The sequence below is a fragment of the Pristis pectinata genome, chromosome 9 (assembly GCF_009764475.1).
Source record: "Pristis pectinata isolate sPriPec2 chromosome 9, sPriPec2.1.pri, whole genome shotgun sequence".
NCBI classification, from domain to species: Eukaryota; Metazoa; Chordata; class Chondrichthyes; order Rhinopristiformes; family Pristidae; genus Pristis; species Pristis pectinata.
The window spans coordinates 95192881-95213745 of NC_067413.1; positions in this window are offsets into that span (position 1 = coordinate 95192881).

Below are 20865 nucleotides of genomic sequence, written 5' to 3' on the forward strand. Positions count from 1 at the left end.
ACAGAGGCAGGTGAGTGATGAGTGGAAGTAGACGAAGAAAACGTTAGATGGCGGGAGGTGGAGGCAGAGGACTGGAGGGTGATGGGTGGGTGCATGAAGGCTATAAGTGCTGGAGTCTGATAAGGCAGGTGATAATGGGAACTACTGGGGGACAAATGGAACCAGATGGGGGAAGGGATATGGTGGGCAACGTGTGGGAGTAGGTGGGGAATGGAACCAGGAGGGGGATGAAGATGGGTGATTGGTGGTGGTGGTGGGAGGGAGGGGAGAACACACAAGGCAAGGGTTCCCTGAAATTGGATAATTCATTCTTCATACTGTTGGGCTGTAGACTACCCAGGCAGAATGTGTTCTGGTTTGCCTTGGGTCTCAGCCTGGCAGTGATCACCCATTTCCAACCCCTTCCTAGTTCCATCCACCTTCACGCACTGTACTCCCTTAAGCACCTTCCGTACTTCTCAGATTCCAATACTTGTGGCCTTTGTCCTGCTTATCACTCTCCGGTCTCTCCACCTGGCTCCATCTGCCTCTTCATTCCCCCCCTTGTCTGCTTCTGTAACCTGTCTCCTAACTCCACCCCTCCTGGGTGCACCTATCACCTACTGGCCCCCGTCTCGCCCGTCCCTGTCTCGATACTGGCTATCTTACCTCCCCACTTTCGGTCCTGATGCAGGGTCTTGATGCAAAGTGTGGACAATTCTTTGTGCCGCCCCCACCCCCCTGCCAATGATGCTGATTCACCCACTGAGTTCCTTGTGTCAGAGTTTTAAAAAGGATTTGAGGATAAAGCATTTTTCACACAGAAATTTGTTGATATCTAGAACTCACTGCCAGGGGAGATGGCAGAGTCTGATGCAATTGATACTTTTAAGGCGCATTTAGACTGACTTAAATAGGCAAGGCAAAGAAGAAGTAGGTCCTAATGTGGGCAAATGTGATTAGTGTGGATAAACAAGGTGGGTATGGATATTAGAACATAGAACATTACAGCACAGTACAGGACCTTCAGCCCACAATGTTGTGCCGACATTTTATTCTGCTCCAAGATCTATCTAACCCTTCCCTCCCACATAGTCCTCCATTTCTCTTTCATTCATGCGTCTAAGAATCACTTAAATGTCTCTAATGTATCTGCCCCCACAACCTCCGCAGGCAGTGCATTCCATGCACCCACCACTCTGTGTAAAAAAAAACTTACCCCTGACATCCCCCTTATATCTTAGTCCAATCACCTTAAAATTATGTCCCCTCGTGTTAGCCATTGTCGCCCTGGGGAAAAAGTCTCTGACCATCCACTTGATCTATGTCTCTTATCATCTTGTACACCTCTATCAAGTCACCTCTCATCCTCCTCCTCTCCAAGGAGAAAAGCCCCAGCTCACTCAACCTATCCTCATTAGACATGCTCTCCAATCTAGGCAGCATCCTGGTAAATCTCCTCTGCACCCTTTCTAAAGCTTCCACATCCTTCCTATAATGAGGCGACCAGAACTGAACACAATACTCCAAGTGTGGCCTAACCATAGTTCTATACAGCTGCAACATCACCTCGCAGCTCTTGAACTCAGTCCCCCAACTAATGACGGCCAACACTCCATATGCCTTCTTAACAACCTTATTGACCTGTGTGGCAATCTTGAGGGATCTATGGATGTGGACCCCAAGATCCCTCTGTTCCTTCACACTGCTAAGAGTCCTGCCATTAACCTTGTATCCTGCCTTGAAATTCGATCTCCTGAAGGGTATCACTTCATACTTTTCTGGGTTGAACTCCATCTGCCACTTCTCAGCCCAGCTCTGCATTCCATCAATATCCTGTTGTAACCTACAGCAACCTTCTACACTATCCACAACACCACCTACCTTTGCATCATCAGCAAACTTACTAACCTACCTGGGATATTGCAGGCAGCTGGGCCTTCTTTCAACTATCTCACCGAGTTTGTGTTAATATTGATTCTTCTATGTCATCACGTTACTGACATTTCTTTCATTTCACCTTTGTGTCAAATTGTGGAGATAAGTTGCTTAAATTGTGAGACTGTGTGATTTAACCGGAGTGTTTAAAATAGATGAATGGTTTAATACAGTAGAAAACGTGTTTGCTGTTTGTTCTGAAATTCCTCACTGAAGAAGCGTATTAAAATTAGAACTGGCCTAATTTCAAAGTCGAGTTTGTAATGTGCTCAAGTACATGTGTGCCCAGGTGCAATGAAAAACTTGCAGCAGCATCACAGGCACATAATGTCAGATAAGCAGCATTTACAAGAAGAATAAACATATATATTACAATTTTTACAAAAAAAAACACACAATTAGAACCAAAAAAAAGTCCATTTTAATGCAAAGAATCCCCACTTGGTATACGACAAGTAGCTCTCATCTCTTTACTTAAGGGATAAACTTGTTTTGGGGACAGTTCAGAGAAGGTTTACTTGGTTGATTCCTTGGATGAAGGGGTTGCCTAATGAGGGAATGTTGGACCTATATTAATTACAGTTCGGGAAAAATGAAAGACAATCTTAGTTCTCAAAGAGCTTCACAAGGTAGATGCTGATAGGATGATTTCCCTTGGAGAAGCTGGAACTAGGCATTGTTTCAGGACAGAATTGCCCATTTAAATCCGAGATGGAGGAATTTCGTCCCATGGGTGTGTGAACTTCTGCAATTCTCTAGCCCAGAACTGTGATTGCTGAATAATCTATTCAAGCTGAGGTGTTTTTATTTGTTCCAAAGGGGTAATAAGAACTGACGACACTGTGGAGATAAGGCCAGCCGACTGTTTATTTCCCTCCATAGATGCTGCCTGACCTGCTGAGTTCCTCCAGCATTTTATGTGTGTTGTTAAAGCAAATTAGAACATAGAACATAGAACAGTACAGCACAGAACAGGCCCTTCAGCCCACAATGTTGTGCCAACATATCCATTCCCTCCTACCTACAGAATGCCCATATCCCTCTATTTTCCTCTCATTCATGTGCCCATCCAAGCCCCCTTAAAAGCCCTCTTAAATTTCTAAAATGTTTTAATATCACTTGAAAACCAAGAGGATAGCTGAGGCATATCAATGTCAAAGCAGTTGAAGGCCAAGAGATTGATTCAGGGGCTTTGAGGTAAATGTGTTCCCCTTAGAAAAACGTGTGGGACTGTCCCCTGGAAGATGAGGTGCATGGTAGGTAAGATGGGTTTCAAAGCCAAGGCTGATCCATTGGTGGCTCTTTTTAAGAGGATGCGACTGGGGGATTAATAAACGGAAATAACGAAGACTGAACAAATATTTAACAAAGGAAGGGAGGAACTTGAAACAATCACTGGAGAAAAGGTAACCTATGTGTGGAGATTGAAGAGGTGGGAAGAGTTCTCAATGGGTGCTTTGTGTTTGTCTTGACAAAAGAAATGATGATATCACAGTAGTTTAAGGAGGGAAGTTGTGAAATACTGAATGAGGTAAATTTAAGGTAAGATTTCTTTATTAGTCACATCTACATGGAAACACACAGTGAAATACATCTTTTACGTAGAGTGTTCTGGGGGCAGCCCGCAAGTGTCACCATGCTTCTGGCACCAACATAGCATGCCCACAACTTCCTAACCCATACGTCTTTGGAATGTGGGAGGAAACCCACACGGTCACAGGGAGAACGTACAAACTCCTTACAGACAGCAGCTGGAATTGAACCTGGGTCGCTGGCACTGTAATAGCGTTACGCTAACCGCTACACTACCGTGCCTGCAGTTCAAAGGGGTTTGTCATCTTTGAAGGTGGGTAAATCGCTGGGCCCAGGTTATATTTAACCCATGCTGGCAGGCACAATAGTGTAGCGGTTAGCGTAATGCTTTAAAGCGCCAGCGACCTGGGTTCAATTCCCACCGCTGTTTATAAGGAGTTTGTACGTTCTCCCCGTGTCTGCGTGAGTTTCCTCCGGGTGCTCCAGTTTCCTCCCACATTCCAAAGACGTATGGGTTAGGAAATTGTGGGCATGCTATGTTGGCGCCAGAAGCGTGGCAACACTTGCGGGCTGCCCCCAGAACACTCGATGCAAATGATGCATTTCACTGTGTGTTTTGATGTACAAGTGACTAATAAAGATATCTTATCTTATCTTAAAAGGAGCCAAGTAAGACATCATGGAGGCTCTAACCAGCATTTTCCAATCCTCTTAGGACTGGAAAATAACTTCTTAAACACTAGTACAATATTAGCAACTTCCCAACCAGTCAGTTTAACCAGTGGTGTGACAATTATTGGAATTCATTCTGAGGGGCAATAAAAAGGCACAAATTAATCAAGAATAGTTGGCCTGGATTTATAAAAGGAAAGTCGTTGCTAAATAATTCTTCTAAGGAGGTAACTAGGAGGGTCAATGAGACCATACACTTGAGGTGGCCGACAAGGTTTATGAAAATATCCCATGTAGAAAGCTGGTCAAACAAAATAAAAGCCATTAGATGAAAAACTGGCTTAATGGCAGAAAGCAACGTGTTGGGAGGTCTTAACACTGGAAGGCAGAAACCAGTGGGATTCCATAAACTCATTTCTAGGCCCTACTGCTGTTTGCAGTGTTAATGAATGACTTGAACCTACACCAAGGGACAATTCAAAGAAGTTTGCAGATGATGCTCACATCATTCTCAAGGGCATTTCAGTATTAAAGCTCATGTTTCTGGCACTGCCTGACAGCTATCCTTGGGGAGGAAATCCTTCTGTTTTCATACTTCCTCCTTCCAACCTGAAGACAAGGGCATCAGTTCTGATGGCCAAGTTGTATCTATCTCAGTCGCTAATCTGTGAAATTAATTTGTTCGTTTTCTCTTTAAACTACCAGATGAAAATCACCCGAGGACAGTTTAAGTTTACTTTCTAACTTTAAAACAATCTCCTGTGAGACTTCATTCCTGGTGAACACGTCTTGTTTTCTCCTTCATATATTTCTCTTTAGAAGTGTTTTTGTGATATTTTGGAAGACTCTTTTAAATGCAAGTCAAAGTTAAGATCTTCCTTATTTTTCTGGGATCCAAGAATCCAATGTTGCGTTACAAGTCCAGACTCCAGTGCATAGTTGCTTTTTGTGCTCTTAAGGCCTTCATAAAACCTCCAGAGTCATGGGAGTTTACCATAGGAGGCCTTCCAGCCCACTCTGTGTCACACCAGCCAGAAAAGAACTATTAGGCAATGCCAATAGACACAAGGTTTTAACTCTGTACAATGTGGAATTTAGTGTTCAACTATTTTAAGTGGCAGATGGAGTTCAACCCAGAAAAGTGTGAAGTGATACACTTTGGAAGATCGAATTTGAAGACAGCGTACAAGGTTAATGGCAGGACTCTTAGCAGTGTGGAGGAACAGAGGGATCTTGGGGTCCACGTTCATGGGTCCCTCAAGGTTGCCGCGCAGGTTGATACGGTTGTTAAGAAGGCGTATGGTGTGTTGGCCTTCATTAGTTGGGGCATTGAGTTCAAGAGCCATCAGGTAATGTTGCAGCTCTATAGAACTCTGGTTAGACCACACTTGGAGTATTATATTCAGTTCTAGTCACCTCATTATAGGAAGGATGAGGACACTTTAGAGAGGGTACAGAGGAGATTTACCAAGATGCTACCTGGATTGGAGAGCATGTCTTATGAGGATAGGTTGAGTGAGCTAGGGCTTTTCTCTTTGGACAGAAGGAGGATGAGAGGTGACTTGATAAAGGTGTATAAGATGATAAGAGGCATAGATCGAGTGGACATAGATAGAAAATGGCTAACACGAGGGGGCATAATTTTAAGGTGATTGGAGGAAGATATAAGGGGGATGTCAGAGGTAAGTTATTTTACACAGAAGAGTGGTGGGTGCGTGGAACGCACTGCCGGCAGAGATTGTGGGGGCAGATACATTAGGGACATTTAAGAGACTCTTAGATAGCCACATGAATGATAGAGAAATAGGGGGCTACGTGGGAGGGAAGGGTTAGATAATCTTAGAGCAAAGTAAAATGTCGGACCAACGTTGTGGGCCGAGGGGCCTGTACTGTGCTATAATGTTCTGTCTTCTATTTTAATTAGTTAAAGGTTTCTGCCTCCATCATCCTTCCACAACATCTGTTCCAGACTCCCACCACTTCTTGGCTGAAAGTTTTTTCTTGAGCTCACCACTAATTATCTGCCAATTACCTTGAATCTACACCCCTGCCAGACTTGGTGAGGCCAGGACCACTGTCAGACTCAACTGTTCTAGTCTGGACTAGGTGCTCGCTGGGTCTGAATCAGAACTAAGACATGATGCACTATATGCTTCCTTTAATAAGGCTGACAAGAATGAGAGGACATGAATGCTCTTTGGTTTCTTTTCTCACCAGTGAAGTCCTTCACCCATCATGGGAGCAATTTGTTCAAAAATCCCTTTTGAAGGGATTATCTTGAGGGAAAAATGTTCTTAACCTGCTCGCTGAAAGTAGCCATGCCTGTAGATAGGATTGTAACAAAGGTGTATGGCATGCTTGCCTTCATTGGATGGGGCATTGAATATGAGAGGCACGAAGTCATCTTGCAGCTGTATAAAACTTTGGTTAGGCCACACTTGGAGTATTGTGTACAGCTCTGTTCACCACATTCCAGGAAGGACGTGGAGACTTTGGAAAGAGTACAGAAGAGGTTTACCAGGATGCTGCCTGGATTTGGAGGGTATGAACTATAAGGAGAGGTTGGACAAACTAGGGTTGTTTTCTCTGGAGTGTCGGAGGCAGAGGGGAGACCTGATAGAAGTTTATAAAGTTATGAGAGGCATAGCTAGGGAAGGTGGTCAGGATCTTTTTCCCAGGGTAGAAACGTCAACTACTAGAGAACATGCATTTAAGGTGAGCGGGGGAAAGTTTAAAGGAGATATGCGGGGCAAGTTTTTTCTCCCAGAGTGGTAGGTGCCTGGAACAGTCTGCCAGAGGTAGTGGTGGAAGCAGATACAATTGTGGCATTTAAGAGGCTCTTTGATAGACAGATAAGTATGCAGGGAATGGAGGGATGTGCATCCTGTGCAGGCAGAAGGGATTTAGTTTAATTTGGCACAGTGTTTAGCGCAGACATTGTGGGCCAAAGGGCCTGTACCTGTGCTGTACTGTTCTATGTTCTAATGAAAGTCTCTCTTTGAACCTGTCCACACTGGCAATTGCCAAGTTTGCAAAGGGCACTTTAGGTGTGGATTCATTTGCCTACCAGCGCAATATACTTCAACATCTTGAGCCCTCTTGTTTCAGACTGATTTGAGTCTTCCTGTATTTGATCAGAGTGGGAAATCTGAATGCATAAAATGTCTTCCCTCAGCCAAGACTTGTACTGTCGTTTTCCAGTAAGTTTGTTGAAACTGGTTGAGACTGTTGCAGATTCTTCTATAATTGCATTTTAACAGAACCAATCACATTTGCCCTACAAGGCATGGTAGTGTAGCGGTTAGCATGACACTATTACAGTGCCAGTGACCGGGGTTCAATTCCCGCCGCTGTCTGTAAGGAGTTTGTACGTTCTTCCCGTGACTGCGTGGGTTTCCTCCGGGTGCTCTGGTTTCCTCCCACATTCCAAAGACGTAGAGGTTAGGAGATGTGGGCATGCTTTGTTGGCACCGGAAGCGTGGCGACACTTGCGGGCTGCCCCCAGAATATTCTACCCAAGGATGCATTTCACTGTGTGTTTAGATGTACATGTGTCTAATCAAGAAATCTTATAATCATTTGTGTTATGTGCACTGCTGCTGAGACTGCTCTTTAATGCCCCTCTATACTTGCCTTTAAGAAGCTGACGGTGCACCACTTCTTTGTATTGCTGCAGTCCTTCTACAATTTTATTGCAAAAGGATTTCTAGTATTTAGATCCAGTGATGATCTAAATACTAGAAGGAACGGCAATGTATTTCCAAGTCATTCACAGCCTGAGAGCAGAATCTTTCCTATACAAACCAAGGTATGCACTTTGGCATTGACTTTGTCTATCCTATGTCCAATAATCTGTAACTAATTCAACATCATTCAATTTTACCGTACAGCAGGATGTGGGAGACTGAAGCTCATTTGGAATCAAATGGCAATTTGAAGTACGGTAATCAAAACCCTGTGGTTATGTAAACTGGATTTGGTGAGTTAGTCGGGAGACAACTTCTTGTAGATGTGGAGGGAAGGCAGGTATTGAAGGATAACTTCTGACGGAGCAAAAGTGTAGAATTCTCTAGACCTTGATAAAGTTGTACTGTCAGCAATGAATCTGGACAGGTGCACCATCTAACAGACTGTAGTGTAAGTTGGATTTACTGTAACTGTGAGGTTATTTAACAATGGTATGGGCTACCTGTGAAGTTCCTACTGATTACATTGGGATGTTGCCAAGGAAAAGTGTAGGAAGCTTAAATTTATAGCATTATCATCAAATTTTATCAAATTGATCTGTGCAGTGTGAGATAGGGACAATGATTATCAGTCATTATTGCAATATTATCCTTACTATTTAGGTCCTGTTTTTGTTCTCTTCCCATCTTCATCTGAGCTTGCACTGTACCTGCCAACCTTTCCCATGTCATCAGTTTATTACTGAGTCACTGCTGAGCAGTGCAAGCTGTAACCTGACGCCGGTTACCTAATGAAGTGTACATTGATGCTGCACAACACAACAGCAAAGTGCGATCGACTGAGTAAACACACGTACTTGCCTGAAATTCATGCAACAGCGAACACAGTTTAAGCAGCAACAATTTTAATAACTACAACCAAAATTTTAAAACTGTTTAATACTTTTTTTTGGTCGATTTAAATGGAGACAGTTTAAATGATGGAGAGTCTACAAACATTGGTTGTACCAGTGAGAGGGAGCATACTTCAGACCAGTGTCCTTGCTGGAGATTAACCAGTGTTGTTGGGGAAGGTTTAGGCTGATGTAGCAGGAGCCTGGGCAGCATAATAGGTGCAGAGAGGGATGAATAAAATCAGTATCGTTTAAAGATGGGATGCTAGCATAATCAAAGACCCCACCCCCTCGGGACATTCTCTCTTCTCTCCTCTTCCATCGGGTAGAAGATACAGGAGCCTGAGGGCACGTACCACCAGGCTTAAGAACAGCTTCTACCCCACTGTGATAAGACAATTGAACGGTTCTCTTATACAATAAGATGGACTGTGACTTCACGATCTACCTTGTTGTGACCTTGCACCTTATTGCACTGCACTTCCTCCGTAGCTGTGACACTTTACTCTGTTATTGTTTTTACCCGTACTACATCAATGCACTCTGTACTAACTCAATGTAACTGCACTGTGTAATGAATTGACCTGTACGATCGGTTTGTAAGACAAGCTTTTCACTGTACCTCGGTACAAGTGACAATAATAAACCAATACCAATACCGAATGAGGTGAAGAGTGACAATATGGAGTGGACAAAGATGAGTTTGAAGAGGAGAGTGGAGTTGTTGATCCTCAGCATAAAACACGTGGAAGAATATCAACTGCAGGTTGCATCACCTCCAGACAGCTGGTTCCTCTCTCTCTCCCTCTCTCCTCCATCATCCCTTCCCCCTCTTTCCCTTTCTCATTAGAACCCATTTTCTTGTCCTTTTTTGGATATATTTTGATGACTTCTCTTGATTTGGTGCTTTATTCTTTATTAAATTTCATTGTAGGGCTGTGATCATCACCGACATTTCTTGCCCATCACTTGTGCCGAGCGATGTGCTGTTGTTTTTACTTGAATAGTTGCTCGCTTTTTTTTGATGTGGCATAACAGCTTGTCGGGACATTTCAGAGGGCAATCCAGAATCAGCCCTTTAGGTGAGGGACTGGAGTATATTGAGGTCAGGTTGAATCAGGAAGGCAGAACTTCTGCCCTAAAGGATATTGGTGAACCTGCTGAATTTTAAAACACTGACATTTTTATGATCATTTTGACGAAACCAATTTTTCATTTCAAGACCAAATGCAAATTCTCATATTGCCATGGGGAGACTTTAACCCTCTTTCCATTATTAGTCCAAGCCTTTAGATTTATTGCACTAAAATCACCACCGCACTGACACCACTGAGTGTTTCTTGTCTTGTACTTCCCAGTATTTGTTGGCTGTAGAGATGTTTTATTGCTTCATTGAAAATCAAGAAATCACTTTTACAGTCCTCTGAAAGTGACACTGAGTGGATCCAAATGGTTCCTGCTTCTTCTCATCTTGACTTCATTGATGAAACCACTTGAACTTTCACTATGTATCCATTTGTCCATTCTCTCTATCGTGGATCTGTGACGATGGAGATATATTTCCTCTCTTGAAAACGCATTGTTTGTTGTTTATAATTTTGAAAAGGTCCAGCCCAAAATTCCATCAATTCCACATCTTTTTATTTTTCTCTGTATCTCTCTCCGTCCCTGGCAATGGGCATCAATTCCATACTTATTAAACCATTTCCTGGAATGTCACTGGTAAGGCGAGGATTTATTACCTGTCTATAATTCTCCTGAAGATGAGTGTTGTGCGGTAGCTTAAAGCACCTGAGTGCTTTGCCAGGTTGTTACAGACGGTAATTAATAGTTAAACTCAAGGGTGTGGAACATGCAAAGCACATAGACTTGATGGTAAGTTTCCATCCTTAAACTATGTTAATGAAGCATTTTGTTAAAGGCAATTAGACTTTCAAGGTCACTTTTTATTGACATCAGATTTATTGTGAAACTGAACTTAATCTCTCCAATTATCTTAATGGTAATTGAACTCTTGTTTTTAAAATTACCAATCCAATAACATAACTCCTCCATTGCACTGACTGGAAGAAATGTCGTTCTAGTCAACAATGAATTTGTAATTGGTCTTTTTCAGTTAGTTTACAGGGAGGGGATGGAGTTGGTGTCTGGACCCTCTGTCAGAGGAGACACCATTCTGTGGGATCTGACAGCCATGGCAATCAACGGCAGGAGTTAAGCAGGGAATGCGACCTGGATGCCACACAATAAGAAACGTGATGACCTCACACAAACGGTCAGGGTCAACTTTTCAACTATTTCAAATTAAAAAAAATAAAAAATAAAAATTTTCAAATATTCAAAAATTCAAACTCCAAACAACTGCAGTGATCTTGGGCACAGCTCGTTTCACCACATCCAGCCTTCACCCACAAGCACTCGTTTGTCTGGCGCCATTGCAAACATTTAAGTGCTGCACCACAGCCTCGTGCCCACGTCTCACAGCTTGCACACACCAACAATTGACTAATCACAACAACCACATCACCCAGGCACATTGCACAACTTTCACCCCTTCTCTTGAAGGATAAGGTGGTGCACAGTCGAGGCGATAGGAGACCAGCTGTGCCTGCATGCTCCAGCCATCACGGAGGAGAAGGTGCAGGCCATTGTTGGGATGGATACCTGTTGCTAATGCCATGGCCAGCAGCAAGACTGATACCATTGAAGAAGATGGTAATCTCTTGCCAAATCCTCCTCATCCACAGCCCAAAGTCCTTGCTGACTTGCACGCTGCAGACGCTGAATGCACACATTCCTCCTCATCTCAGATTTAAAGGGACTCCCCTTTATTCTGAGGCTGTGCCCTCACCTCCTAGACCCTCCTACTTCCATAACAGAGGGAAGCTAATGTGGAATTATATTGATAAGATAAGATAAGATATTTTTATTAGTCACATGTACATTGAAACACACAGTGAAATGCATCTTTTGCGTAGAGTGTTCTGGGGGCAGCCCGCAAGTGTCGCCACGCTTCCGGCGCCAACATAGCACGTCCACGACTTTCTAACCTGTACGTCTCTGGAATGTGGGAGGAAACTGGGGGAGGAGAGAAGAGAGAATGACCCGGGTGGGTGAGGTCTTTGATTATGCTGGCTGCTTCACCAAGGCAGCGAGAGGTATAGACAGAGTCCATGGAGGGGAGGCTGGTATCCGTGATGTGCTGGGCTGTGTCCACAACTCTCTGCGGTTTCTTGCGGTCCTGGGCAGAGCAGATGCCATACCAAACAGTGATGCATCCAGATAGGATGCTTTCCATGGTGCATTGATAAAAGATAAGATACCTTTATAAGATATCTTTATTAGTCACATGTACATTGAAATATGCAGTGAAATACATCTTTTGCATAGAATGCTCTGGAGGCAGCCCACAAGTGTCGCCACGTTTCCAGCGCCAACATAATATGCCCACAACTTCCTAACCCGTACGTCTTTGGAATGTGGGAGGAAACCGGAGCACCCGGAGGAAACCCACACAGACACAGGGAGAATGTACAAACTCCTTACAGACAGTGGCTGGATTTGAACCCGGGTCACTGGCGCTGTAAAGTGTTATGCTAAGGGCTACACTAATTGGTGTGGCTCAAAGGGGACATGCCAAATTTCTTTAGCCTCCTGAGGAAGTAGAGGTGCTGGTGAGCTTTGTTGGCCAGGGTTACACCCCTTGGGTTTACTATGGCCCCTCAAACACAGTGAATTGCCAGAGAAGAAAGACACCGGGACTGTAGTCAAGATACTGGCCATTGACCAGCCTGATGTGCACCAGAGGGTTCATGATGCAGCTGGATATTGAGGGAGCAGAACTGAAGGACTGACTCAAAATCCGGTTCCCACCACGTGCTCCCAGTCACTGATCCTCTCGGAGAAAGCTGCAATGCTCGCAGGCTGAGACTTCGTCCACGCACTGGCTTCTGGCAGAAGGGAATGAATGCAATTACTCCTGTCTGAACAGAGTGTCTCGGCAGACAGGAAACTGTGGGATTTTGGAAATATCTTCAGCTCAGCCTGCAAGGAGCCAGACGTACACAAATTCATTGCTACGGTCACCTTGATAGGGTGTCCTTGTTTTGTTTTGAAGTTACAGCTGTGGGTGCCAGTGGCAGCTTCCAGCGAGGCGTCTCCGCTGAAGCACCGATCGTTGTTTGCGGGGCTGCTTCACGGCACTCTGTAGATTCACTGCTTGCTCCAGGCAGGTTCACACTTGGGCCTCATCCTTCTTTGCATTTTTCAACACTTAAAATGAATGAGCAATGGGGATTTGCCTCGTTGCTCCAGATTTCCAGCATCTGCAGTCTCTGTTGTGCCTCCGTTTTGCTATCCGCTGCGAGGTCTCTTCGAGGGATGCCTACCCTGGAGAAGGTTTCCTCCTCCATTTGATGGGAGTTCTGTGAGACCCTTGCTCACTGCTCCTCCTCTGTGACTGGATCTTCGTCATCTTGCTCAGCCCTCTGCCTCTTCCACCCTATCACCTCCCAGCTTCTCACCTCATTCCCACTTCCCCCCACCCACCTACCTTCCCCCTCTCACACGGACTCACCTACCACCCGCTAGCACGTTCGTCCCCCTCTCCTCACCCTTTTATTCTGGCTTCTGCCCTCTTCCTTTCCAGTCCTGATGAAGGGTCTCGGCCCGAAACATCGACTGTTCATTTCCCTCCGAGGACGCTGCCTGACCTGCTGAGTTCCTCCAGCATTTTGTGTGTGTTACTAACACATGGTGGATGATTTGAAGGTAGCCCACAGGCATCAGAGACATCGTAGACACTGTGTGGGAGGAGGCATAGGAGGTCTCATCAACCAAGTCCTTCTCCACCAAGCTGGACATCTCCAAGGAGTGACATCATCCAGGCTAGGTTTCACCAAGGGAGTCCCTACTGAGATCTATGACTGATTTCTTCCTCCACACTTGGAGGTCAAGGTCAGGGTCACTGTCAACTTCCTCGCCCTGGATCACTTCAGAGATTAAGATATCTTTATTAGTCACATGTACGTCGAAACACACGGTGAAATGCATCTTTTGCGTAGTGTTCTGGGGACAGCCCGCAAGTGTCACCACGCTTCCGATGCCAACATAGCGCACCCACAACTTACTAACCGGTACGTCTTTGGAATGTGGGAGGAAACCGGAGCACCCGGAGGAAACCCACGCAGACACGGGGAGAACGTACAAACTCCTTACAGGCAGTGGCCGGAATTGAACCCGGGTCGCTGGCGCTCTAAAGCGTTATGCTAACCGCTACACTACCGTGCCTGCACCATTTTCAGGCTGTTGCTTTTGATCTCTGCCACCTCTCAGAGTTTGCTGCCCGCTGTGGCGACAAACAGGTCACCACAGCCAGCGAGAAGAGGCATAATCTGCTTTTCTTTCAGCCCCCAGAGCAGGGGAATGACTGTGATGGCAGCCTCGTAGACTGCGCTCATTTAGTGTGACTCTTCATAGGGACTGCCTGACCCTTTCCTGCTATGAACAGTTGCTGTTGCAAAGGGGTTCTCCATGGCCCCCTCATGCAACAAACACACCTCCGGCAAGCTCTGTGCTTCACCTTCCTGTCCAGCTCCCTCTAATCCCCTGAGAGGATTCTCCCTTCAGGTGGCACAGTACTTCTGCTGTCTCACAGCTCCAGTGACCTGCGTTTGTCTGTGTGGAAGTTTGCACCATTTTCCTTGACTCTGTGAACATAGAACACTACAGCACAGTACAGGCCCTTCGGCCCACAATGTTGTGCCAATGTTTTATCCTGCTCTAAGATCTATCTAACCCTTCCCTCCTATATAGCCCCCTATTTTTCTATCATTCATGTGTCTGTCTAAGTTTCCCTTGGCTGCCCAGGTTTCCCCCCACAACCCAAAGAGGGTCTAGGAGGTTAATTAGCTACTGTCATTTACCCTGTAGCTTAGATAAATAACAAAGGAATTAATGTGGAGTTTACTGGCATGGGAGAGCAGGATATCAGTATTGGTTTATTATTGTCACTCGTACAGTGAAAAACTTGTCTTGCATACCGATCGTACAGATCAATTCATTACACAGTGCATTGAGGCAATACAGGGTAAAACCAATAACAGAATACAGAGTAAAGTGTCACAGCTACAGAGGAAGTGTATTGCAGGTAGACAGTGAGGTGCAAGGTCATAACAAGGTAGATCAAGAGTCCATCTTATTGTACAAGGGAACTGTTCAATAGTCTTATCACCATGGGATAGAAGCTGTCCTTGAGCCTGGTGGTACATGCCCTCAGGCTCCTGTATCTTCTGCCTGATGGGAGAGGAGAGAAGAGAGAATGACCCGGGTGGGTGGGGTCTTTGATCATGCTGGTCGCTTCACCGAGGCAGCGAGAGGTATAGGCAGAGTCCATGGAGGGGAGGCTGGTTTCCGTGACTCGCTGGGCTGTGTCCACAACTCTCTGCAGCTTCTTGCAGTCCTGGGCAGAGCAGTTGCCGTACCAAGCCGTGATGCATCCAGATAGGATGCTTTCTATGGTGCATTGACAGAGGGCTACTGTAAAATGAGAGGGGGATGGGGTGGATCATGCATGGACATGATGGGTTGAATGGCCTCCTTCTGCGTTGTAATAGATTAGTTTAAGTTTCTCCCCATTATGGCAACTTTCCTTCTCGGAGCAGCAACACTCACTGGTAGATGGAAGTGTATCCCTGAAGAAGAAAATCTCCTGAGGACACAGCTGTGAGGACAAGTCATGGCAGCAGTGTAATCCGGCAAACAATCTGATCAATGGTGTGTGCTGAAAGTGGTAAAGTGAAGTATTACGCATGGAAACCTGGCCGCATTGTCATCTTCATGGGATTCTTCAAACAGTGTTTGCGTGACACTTGTTTGGTGCCTTTAAGAAGCAGGTCCAGAACCTCTCGGCTGTTTCTTGTGGTTGAAGATGTTAGAGAGGGGAGGTGGGTAACGGAGGAGGTGTAAGAGTGAGCCCAAGAGAAGCTCCTCGTCTGCAGATTGTTGTGAGGCTATGGGTTTTACTGCTACCATTTTGTTTTTAAAATCGAGAGCACAGCCCCAGTGGGCTAATTTTTAGGAATGATTTTAAAAGGTAGTAGAAGGCAGCAGGCGAGATAAAAAGATATGGGAGCAAGGTGAGTTAAAAGGATTTGAGGTATTACTCATATAGCACTCAAAATTGGGCTGAGAGCCCTATAATCATGCAATTGTTTGCATCTAGCCGTCTTAGATGGTTAATCATTCCAAGAATTCTTTGGATGTCTTGTTTCAACAAGATTTGGTCTCAACTAGTCTGCATATGATTTTAGTCCTTCTTTGCACAGACTAGTCATACACAAATTAAGTTCCCGACTTTCAAGTTCAACTCTGTGATGAGTCCCTCTTGCCATGGCTAAGTGTTTCTTCCAGGATCGCTCCCAATATTTTACTTCTACCAGATTTAGAGCTTATTGTCCTGGTCCATCTACTTCCCTTCTAAAGGATTAATCTTCATTACTTTCCAAAAGATGGGCATATCTCCTCTTTTTTGATAAGATCCATTTAAGAAGAATCTGGATGAGTACTTGTACCGCCAAGGCGTAACAGGTTACTGACCAAGTGCTGGTAAATGGGATAAGTACAGATGGTTAGCAAAGACATGATGGGCTGAAGGGCCTGCTTCTGTGCTGTCTCACTCTATATCTCTTCAATATTGTTTTTATGCAGGCTGTAGTCCATCTAAAACAAATAGGTAGGAGCAATGTACATAGGAACAGAAACTTCAAACAATTATTCATGATCTCATTCAGATAGAAAATCTGTCGATCGTTCACCTACAGGCTCCCAGTTCCTCATTGATTTCTGAATTTTGTTTCATTCTTGTTTAGCTGAATATCTTCATTTGATCATGTAATCATAGATTCATTTTATTTTTCTTTCTGTTTGCAGTGAGAATTGGATTCCATTAACTACATAAACAACTGCTTTTTGGCTTCTTGAGTAATCTTCAAATGTCTGTCAGGTCACAGACTAGGCTGACACACAGAGCAACATGTAGCTTCTGAGCCAGATTAAAATGCTGGTCAGCAGAAAAGATCCTCTGGCTGATTCCATGTGTCAGAGTCCACTCTTTGTATTCAGAACAGCTTCGTTTATATTGGTTCAGGTAGGATGTTTCCTCTAATGGGTTGAGGGCTTCGTTAGCTGGTTTTGGTGGATGTACAGCAGTCTGCTGACATCTTACTTCATCACAACCACCACAGACAGTTGACACCCTGATTACGTTGAGAAAATATATGAGAAAGCTGATAATTAAAACAAATCGTTTGTGGATTTGTTCAACATCGTTAGAGAACCATCATCCACTAGGAATGGAAAGTAAGGAATCATTGAATCTTAGAAATTTACAGCACAGAAGGAGGCCATTCAGTCCAGCATGTCTATTCCAGCCAAAAGTGAAGCCACATTGTCTCAACTGTTTGTGGTGATTGTGATGAAACAAAATGCTGGCCTACTGCCGCCCATCCACCAAAACCAGCTAACGAAACCACACAGGTTACCTACAACTTCCCAGTGTCTGCTCTGTGGCCTTGTCTAGTTTTTGTCTCTTCAAGTACGCATAGCTTCCCTTTTAATGAGGGTTTCTGTCTCCACCATCCTTTCAGACACTGAGTTCCTGACTTCCATGGCTCACTGGGTGCAAACATTTTTTTCTTAACTCCCCTCTGATCCTTCCAAAATTAACTTAAATCTAGGTTCCCTGAGTGTGGATTACACTGCTCAGGGAAGTAGGTCCTTTCTGTTCACCCCATCCACAGTTAGATGTTCACTCAGACTCCTCTGTACTAAAGAAAACCTCCCAGTCCAGTTGCTCCTTCATAACTATAATACTATAGACCTGGTAACATTTCTGAAAATTTCCTCTGCCCTCTCTCCAGTGCACACCAGCAGCTCTACTTCATTAGGAGTCTGAGGAGAGTTGGTATGTCACCAAAGGCTCTTACAAGTTTCTATAGATGCATCACAGCCTGGTATGGAGGCTTCAACGTGCAGGATCGAAAGAGGCTGCAGAGGGTTGTAGGCTCAGCCAGCTCCATCGCGGGCACAACCCTCCCCACCATCGAGGACACCTTCAAGAGGCGGTGTCTCAAGAGGGCAGCATCCATCATTGAGGACCCTCACCACTCGGGACATGTCCTTTTCTCGTTACTACCGTCAGGGAGAAGGTACAGGAGCCTGAAGACCCACGCTCAACGATTCAGGAACAGCTTCTTCCCCTCCGCCATCAGATTTCTGAATGGTCCATGAACCAATTGACCCGAAATGTCGACAGTTTATTTCCCTCCATAGATGCTGCCTGACCTGTTGAGTTCCTCCAGCATTTGGTATGTGAAACACTACCTCATTATTTCTTTTTTTGCACTATTTATTTATTTTTGTAATTTATAGATTCTTATGTCTTGCACTGTACTGCTGCCGCAAAACAACAAATTTCACATCATATGTCAGTGATAATAAGTCTGATTCTGATTCAGTGCCATTACTTCCTTGTGACATGGTTACCAGAGCTATAGAGCATTCTAGCTGTGGCTAACTAATGTTTGATTCTGGGTTTGTTTTTCCTGGGCAGCAGGAGATTTGGGGATGGGTGTGGGGAGACCCTAATTAGGGTTTACAGAATTGTGAGAGACGTGAATAGTATAGATTGTAGGAAACTTTTCCCCACAGCAGAAGTGTTTAACATTAGAGTGCACTGGTTTAAGGTGAGGGCTGTGATTTAGGGGAAATCTGTGGAAGACCCACCTAGAGGTGGTTGGAATATGGAACACACTGCCTGAGTGGATTGTGCAGGCAGATGCTCTCAAATTAAGAAGTATTTAAACAAGCACTTTAATCCTATTGAGGGCTGTGGATCAAGTGTGGGTAAATGAGATTAGATGGGTTATTAACCACAGCCCTTACATTTAAGTCGAAGCCCATTAATGTATTGTAAATGTAAGGGATCTACTATTGAGTTTTGTGGAACCCATTGCATACAGGATTCAAGTCAATGTCCATCGACCTTTAGCTTTCTCCCACTAAGCCAAATTTCGATCTAATTTGATCTGGGATTGCAAAGGCTTTTGCTTTCCTGATCAAGTGCCAGGCAGGACTTTGTCAAGTACCTTGCTAAAATGCCACCAACCCTCCTTGTTACCTTCTGAGAAAACACGGAAGGTTTTCCCTTAACAATCCGTGCCCACTGTCCTTGATTAATCTGTAAATGCTGATTTATGGTCTCCCTCCAAACACTGATGCTTAGAAAGGACTGTTGTGAAAGTCCGGGGAATTATTAGACAGTGAGCCTAACATCACTGTGGGGAAAGTATTAGAAAATACATCCAAAGAGGTGAGTGATGAATCATTTAGATACAATATGGTAAGAGATGACAAAGGTTATCACAGAGACCAATGGAATGTTGGCCTTCATTGCTAGAGGGATTGAATTTAAGAGCAGGGAGGTTATGCTGCAACTGTACAGGGTACTGGTGAGGCCGCACCTAGAGTACTGCGCACAGTTCTGGTCTCTTGACTTGAGGAAGAATATACTGACTTTGGAGGTGGTGCAGAGGAGGTTCACCAGGTTGATTCCAGAGATGAGGGGGTTAGCCTGTGAGGAGAGATTGAGTCGCCTGGGACTATACTCGCTGGAGTTCAGAAGAATGAGAGGGGATCTTATAGAAACGTATAAAATTATGAAAGGGATAGATAAGATAGAGGCAAGAAAGTTGTTTCCACTGGTAGGTGAGACTAGAACTAGGGGACATAGCCTCAAGATTCAGGGGAGTAGATTTAGGACGGAGATGAGGAGGAACTGCTTTTCCCAGAGACCAGTGAATCTGTGGAATTCTCTGTCTAAGGAAGCAGTAGAGGCTACCTCATTAAGTATATCTAAGACCCAGTTAGATTTTTGCACAGGAGGGGAATTAAGGGTCATGAGGAAAAGGCAGGCAGGTGGAGCTGAGTCCACGGCCAGATCAGCCATGATCTTATTGAATGGCAGAGCAGGCTCGACGGGCCAGATGGCCTCCTCCTGCTCCTATTTCTTATGTTCTTATGTTCAAAGGTTAATGGAAAGGAGGTCTTGCCAGTCAAATATCAACAATATTTTTTGTAAGCTACACAAGTAGTCAGAACACAAAGTAGACGGGCATGGTCGAGAAGGAAAGCTTCTGAGGTGGACGGAACCAGAACAAACGATTGCGGCTCTGTAAGTATGGCAATAGGTCACTCGTGGGAATTAGTGCCGCGTCTGTTCCTATTGTGGCTTGAAGCTGGGATGGAAGCAAGGTAGAGGACAGCAAACTGAACAGTGGGAGGCACGAGTGGAGGAGGGATTGGAATTGTGGATGATTAAGAAATAAATTGTATTTATTGCAGTAAATGGAAGATAAAGGAACTAGGGAAGGGAAATGAACAATGGAGATATAGACAACATTTGCCGAGTGACTCTAGCTGTTTGTTGAACAGGAGCAATGAACTGTTAAGAGTCTTGGATCAATAACAGTTCACTGAATTCAATACTGCTGACTATATTCACAATGGCATTTGCGCTGCTGGTATTTTAATCTTCTTCAAATTCAAAACCTTCAAGCATGAGATGAATATGTTTATCAATCATCAGTAGATTAATGGGACCACATTGTCCTGATATATGGGGTTCCAGTGTGTGGACCAGAATATTACAGTGCAAACCTCAGCAAGCAAGCAGATTTTTTTCTCTCTGTCATTATCATTTCTATAGTAGTTACAATTTGGATTTTCTTACAAGCTGCAAACTTGCCATGCTAGGTAAGGTATTATGGTTTGAAGCATAAAATTTTATGATGTAGTATTCCCAGTCGGGAATTTATCTTGACTGGAATCCTAGTTGGACTATTGCAGGAGAAAATTGGCATGCTGGTTTTTGGAATATGAAGTCAGAAGTGTAAAGGAAAGCTCTCCACTTGCCTGGATTAGTGAAGCTGCAGTAATACTTGCAATGCTTGTAACCGTCCAGAACGGCAGCCGCAGTAGTGTAGAGGTTAGTGTAACGCTATTACAGCGCCAGAGACCCGGGTTCAATTCTGGCCACTGTCTGTAAGGAGTTTGTACGTTCTCCCCGTGTCTGCGTGAGTTTCCTCCGGGTGCTCCGGTTTCCTCCC